Below are 7500 nucleotides of genomic sequence, written 5' to 3'. Positions count from 1 at the left end.
CATATGGCGCTATTTATTATGGTTCCTATTATAATTATAATTGCGTAATCATATATATATATACTAGCAGTATCGCCCGGTGTTGCTCGGGTTTGTAAGGGAAATAACTATATAAGCATTTTTAGAGAGTTATAGCCAAAAAATAGCAAAAGAATACATTAAAAATGGAAAAAAATGATGGTAAATGTTTTTTTTAAATCGTTGATTCATCGTAGACTTTTAGAGAGTTACTTCCCTTATAAATAGCGAAAAAATGCATTAAAATGGAAAAAAATGAATGGTAGATGATTTTTTTTTTAAATCGTAGACTCATCGTAGACGCGCGCTAATACCCAGAGGGCTCGATATGAATCACGACTATAAGATACCCGGTTTTTGGTTGTAACTGCAACGCAAAATGTAGGAGTATTTAGGAATCTAAATCGTAGGAGACAGACACACAACCTTACTTTTATATATAAAGATTATTCGCCATGATAGATCGCTAGCCACTACACATTCTTTATTTTCTATCCTCGTTTCTTTCTTTCTGTTTCCTTTCTGTGGAAGAGCGTAGGCTCGAAACGTTAAGACTTTTTCACTTCCCGAGCGTTATACTAATACATCTGTTTGTTGTCTACAGCACCTGTCTTTGTCTTTTGTTTTTTCTTTTGTGAATTCTCCCCATATATATATATATATATATATATATATATATATTATATATATATATATATATACATACATACATAATCTATATCTAATCTATCTATTCTATCTATCATCTATCTAATCTATCTATCTATCTATCTATCTATATATCTATCTATCTATCTATATATATTAATATATATATATATATATCATATATATATTATCTATATATTATATATATATATATATACATCATACATACATACATACATACATACATACATACATACATACATACATACATACAACATACATACGCTGCTCCTCTGAATGGAAACCTTACCTGTCATTGTGGTTTTGTGGAACGGAGCAAAGCAGGCCTTGCCGTCCACTCAAGGAAACACGTAGAAAAGGATCCGATTGCACTCGTGCAGACTGAGAACTCAACTTGTTTCATTTTCCCAAAAATTTGCAAAGCACCAGAAGCTGCGGACATGCTGGAGCACCGCCATGCATGTATTTTTTTTTATCTCTTACTTGTCTCAGTCATTAGACTTGGCCAGGTTGCAGCACCGCCTTGAGAAATTTTAGTCGAACTAATCGATAATTTAAAAAATTTTTTAAGCTTAATTTACAAGGATGAACAGACAGAAAGAGACACACACACACACACACACACACACACACACACACACACACACACACGCACACACACACAAATTATATGAAGAGCGGATTGTTATCAGTTTCTGGCTACCAAATCCACTCACAAGACTTTGGTCAGCCCGAGGGTTTTGTAAAAGACACTTGCCCAAGGTGACCCACAGTGGGACTGAACCCCAAACCATAAATATAAATGTATACATACGTGTGTGTATGTACGTATGTTCTTTTATTCTCTTGTTTGTTTTCTGTCATTTGACTGCGGCCATGCTGGAGCACTGCCTTAAAGGCTTTTAAATAAAGCAATCGGCCCCAGGACTTATTTTTTGTAGGCCTAGTAGTTATTCTATCGGTCTCTTTTGCTTAACTGCTAAGTTACGGGGGACATAAATGAAATGACATTTGTTGTCAAGCGATGGTGTCGGGACAAACAGACACATTGCTACACACATAGACACATGTATATACGACGAGCTTCTTTCAGTTTCCGTCTCCCAAATCCACTCACAAGGCTTTGGTCACCCCGAAGCTATAGGTGCCACACAGAGGGACTGAACCCGGAACCATGCGGTTGGTAACCAAGCTTCTTACCACACAGCCATACCTGCACTTGAGCTGGCAGAAAGGTTAGCACGCCGGGCAAAATGCGTAGCCGTATTTCGTCCGCCGCTATGTTCTCAGTTCAAATTCCGTCGAGGTCGACTTGGCCTTTCATCCTTCCGTGTCGATAAATTAAGTACCAGTTTCGCACTGGGGTCGATGTAATCGACTTAATCCTTTTGTCTGTCCTTGTTTGTCCCCTCTATGTTTAGCCCCTTGTGGGTAGTAAAGAAATATTTATATATGTGTACATATAATGTGTACGTATATATGTGTACGTATAATATATGTGTACGTATGTATAAATGCATGTATATACGTATGTTTGTATGTATGTATGTATGTATGTATGTATATTTCTACCCACGCCAAACGGACCCTCAGGTCTCTATGAGTGATATAGGACACAAAGGGATTTATCATGATTTCCTGCCCAGAACGAATAGACATCTTTTTTCCTCTTAAAATATGATTCTATAGAAATTAAAATGCTCAATTGATCTCTCAGAAAAGCGAACATATTTCTAAGTCTTAGTCAGGACCAGGTGCTATTTATATATCTATATATGCGTCTGTGTATGTGTGTGTATATACATACATATACACACAAATATATATACATACATATAATATATATATATATAGACAGAGAGAGAGAGAGAGAGACATTGATACATACAGGTATGCATATCACATATGATTGTGGATATGTATGTATGTGTGTGTGTGATTGTGTGTTTGTATACACACATATATATAAATATATATATATGTATATACATATATATACACATATATATTATGTATTATTTCTATTTTAGTGCTTGCATGTATGATATATAAATTTATATACGTATATACAAGATATACACACACCCAAATATAACATATGTATATATATGTATATGTGTGTTTTCATATACCCACACATATACACATATATAAATATATACATATGTATAAATATATTATATATATATATATATATAATATATATATATATATAATATACATATATATATTATATATTATGTATATAGACACCATATATTATATGTAACTAATATTTGGAAAAACATTTACATCTTTGTGTATGTGTATGTAACAGAGTGTGAGAGAGAGAGAGAGAGAGGGAGACAGAGAGAGAGAGAGAGAGAGAGAGACATACACAGAGAGGAAGAGAGAGAGTTTGTGTGTGTGTGTCTGTCTGTGTGTCTCCCTATAATGAACCGGATGTGGTAGGATGCTTCTGCAGTTGACCGAAAATAACAGAACAACAATGGTCTTGTGTTGACAATAACCACAAGAATAATGAATCATTGTGGTGACCACCACTACAGAACGCCGCCAACACCCTTTAGTCCACTACTATTTATACCTCCACTACCACCACTAGCACCACCACCACCACACCACCACCACCACCACCACCACCACCACCACCACCACAACCAACACCACCACTACCACCACCAACACCACCACCACCAACACCACCAGCAACATCAACACCAACATCACCACCAACAACAATACCACCAAAAGCAACAACAACACCGCCATCACCACCACCGCCATCACCATCACCACCACGACAACCAGCAACACTACCACTACAACTTGTACTGCCACCTACACCTACACCATCTCCACCACTTGCCACCCACCACTACTGTCGACAACATAACAAACCCACCACCTCTACTACCACTATAACTTATACTACCACCTACACCTACACATTCACCACCACCACCACCAACACCCCTATAACTTGCACTACCAATAACACCACCACTATATCTTGCACTACTACCTATACCTTCATTACCATCACCACTAGAACTAACACCGTCAACAACCCCACCAACTACACTACCAAGTTTACAACTTGCACTAACACCCATACCACTACCACCACCACCACCACCACCACCACCGCCACCATTATTACTACCACTACAACCACTACCAACAACACCACCACTAAATCTAGCGCCGCCACCAACGCCACTACACCCACTGCTGCAACCCCAACATGCCGTTATCCTCACCACCACCACCACCACCACCATTATCTCCATCCCTGGCCATCATGGGAACCTCTTTTCATCATCATCTTCATCACCATCATCATCAACAATAAGAACAACAACCATCTGCCTTCTGCTCTGGTGTTTCGATTTGCTAGTAATAGCAACTAAATCTACATGAACTGAAGACAGCCTGATGACTCAAAATGAAGCAAAGATACATTGTAGGTATATTTTATGTATATATATACATACAATCAGGACAGTCATGGTTGGATTGTCGTCCGATGGATTTGAAACAGCAACAGCTATTACTACTACTCTCTAAAAGTTGATAGGCGCAGGAGTGGCTGTGTGGTTGCTTACCAACCACGTGGTTCTGGGCTCCGTTCCACTGCGTGGCATCTGGGCAACTGTCTTCTTCTATAGCCTCGGGCCGACCAAAGCCTTGTGATACGGAAACTGAAAGAAGCCCGTCGTATATATGTATATGTATATATATATGTGTGTGTGTGTGTGTGTGTGTGTGTGTTTTGTTTGTGTCTGTGTTTGTCCCCACAAAATCGCTTGACAACCGATGTTGGTGTGTTTACGACCCCGAGACTTAGTGGTTCGGCAAAAAAGACCGATAGAATAAGTACTGGGCTTACAAAGAATACGTCCTGGGGTCGATTGGCTCGACTGAAGGCGGTGCTCCAGCATGGACACAGTCAAATGACTGAAACCAGTAAAAGAGTAAAAAGAGATCACTTTCTCATCAAAGTGAACTCTTGTTGATGGTGGTAGTGGTGGTGGTGGTGGTACTCGCGGTGGTGGTGGTGGTGTTTGTGGTTCTCGTGGTTGTTACGTCACTATTAACGTCAATGTGTAATGGTGAACATTGGCGATAAATTGTGCCGTTATTGAAGTTGTTGTTGTTGCTATTGTTGTTTCTGTCAATTGTCGTTAAAGGGGAGGCGAGGTCGATAAAAGAGCGAGAGTCAGGTGGCGGAAGCAATTTCTCAGAAATATATACGCTCACATACATATTCACATACACACACACACACACACATACACACACACACACACAGACACACACACACACACACACACTCGAACCGTTCATTAACTTCTAGTCACTTTTTCTTTGACACATCCGTCTTGCATCTCATCCTTCCACCCGCCTTTTTCCTCTTCCTCCTCCTTCTCCTTTTCTTCGTCCTCCTCCTCATTGCCTTCCTCTTCGTTTTCCTCTTCGTCTTCCTTTTCTATGTCTTCTTCCTCCTTTTTCACCCCCACCCTATTACGACCCCAATCACCAATCGCCACGACCAATACCACCACCACTACCAACACAGCTGCCTAGAAAAAATTCACTACAACCATCACCATCACCATCACCCACCACCACCACCACCACCACCACCGATAAGACGACCACCACAACCACCACCAACAACAACACCAATAACACATACACCACTGCCACAACCTCCACCATGAACCACCCCGTCATCAGTACAACCATCAAGATTACCAGTACCACAGCCAACATCACCACCACCAACATCCCTACCACAGGATTCCCCCACTACCACCGTCGCCACCATCACCACAACTACCTTGCTATCGCCAACATAACCACCACTACAAACCGCAACCATCACTAACATCACCTCGCTATCGCCCACACCACCACACTCACTACAACCACTACTACCACCAACACCAGCCTACTACCATCCACACCACCAGCACCATCCTACTATCGCCCACACCTGCACCACCAACACCATCCTACTATCACCTACACTACCACAACCACCGCTGCCGCCGCTCTACTATCGCCCAGACCATCACTACGAACATCATCCTACTATATCCCACACCTCCACCACGAACACCATCTTACTATCGCCCTCGCCCACCAGTTACCCTTGTATACGACCAAAGCCTCTTGTACCCAGTCATCACACGTGATGCAGCCGCATTATCTACTCGTTAATCGCTCCATTTCACATAATACTTGCGTGTTAATTAATTAATAATTGCTAATACATACACAAAAGACAGAGATAGTCTTTTTTAATTTATTATTTAAAAAAATATAATAATAATAATAATAATAATAATAATAATAATAATAATAATAATAATAATAATATAATGAAATGATAATGATAATAATAATAATAATAATAATAATAATAATAATAATAATAATAATAATAATAATAATAGACGTTTTGTCCTTTGCTTCATTATTCGTTTTTTTTCCTCCTCCGAAACCGCAGCCAGATTTTTATAATTGTTACCCACCCGTTTCCCCTTGCCTTCCCCATGTCGATCGCGATAGCTATCGTCATCATCATCATCAACATCATCATGAACATCACCATCACCGTTATTTCTGTAGGTCCCCATCACTTGCCAATATCTTCATTTCCTCTAGGGCTTGTGCCCAACACACACCCGTCCCCCACCGCCGGTGCGAACATTGCCATCAACAATATGTGTTTCTGTTTGTGTGTGTGTGTATTTGTATGTAAAATATTGCAGACTTGTGTGTATGTGTATGTGTATGTGTATTGTGTGTGTGTTGTGTGTGTGTGTAAAATAGTAAATATGTACATGCACACGCACACACACACCACACCTATATACTAATATATATATATATACTAATATATATATAAATATTAACCCTATATGTATATATAGTAAACATTACGTATATATATATGTATATATATATATATATATGCATGTGTGTGTGTATGTTTATATATATGTAATATGTATGTACGTATAGTATATATATATATGTATCTATATAATACGTATGTATATATATATATGTATATATATATATATATATATATATATATATATATATATTGAACCTTACAATTCCTAGAACCTTATACTTCTTTAGTTTTACGTAATTGATTATATTTAATCAAAATGATATTTCTCTTCTATATTGATAACATAATTCCATCTATTTAACAAATTCTTGATCTCTCGGGCATAGGATTCTTCAGATTATTTCGAATCAAAGAATTGCAATGATCCGAAGCGAAACTGGCCAAACTATAGTTTGTTTTAATAGTTTTCATTCCCACAGACAGAACGAATATTTCTTGCTTCTTCCAATAGTGAAGAACGGCCTTTTGAAGTTATACAGCATGCAGTGTTTGATATGGATCGGACCGAAATTCATATTCAGTCACGATGGTATGAAGTAGTCTGCAAAGAAAGAGAAAAACATAAGCAACAAGAATGACTCCGGTAATTTGGTACGATCGTTTCGTACTACATCATTTTATTAAATGTTGTAAGTATTACAACAGTTTTAAAATGCTGAGTACTCATCAGCCAATTATAGAGCTTTTCCATTAATACAAAAAATTTCATATCAAGTGGCAACATTATAGAGAAGGTAGATACATAGACAAATGTGGATTTAAATTTTAAGAACATTTGAGGTAGTGGAGCTCATCAACTGACTGACTAAGATTCAGTTGTTCCAAACTACTTTAAGGTTCTGAGAATGAAGAACAAGTGAGATGAGGCAATAAAGATTTTC

The sequence above is a fragment of the Octopus sinensis genome, unplaced genomic scaffold (genome assembly GCF_006345805.1).
Source record: "Octopus sinensis unplaced genomic scaffold, ASM634580v1 Contig12876, whole genome shotgun sequence".
Lineage (NCBI taxonomy): Eukaryota > Metazoa > Mollusca > Cephalopoda > Octopoda > Octopodidae > Octopus > Octopus sinensis.
This window is presented reverse-complemented; position numbering follows the sequence as displayed.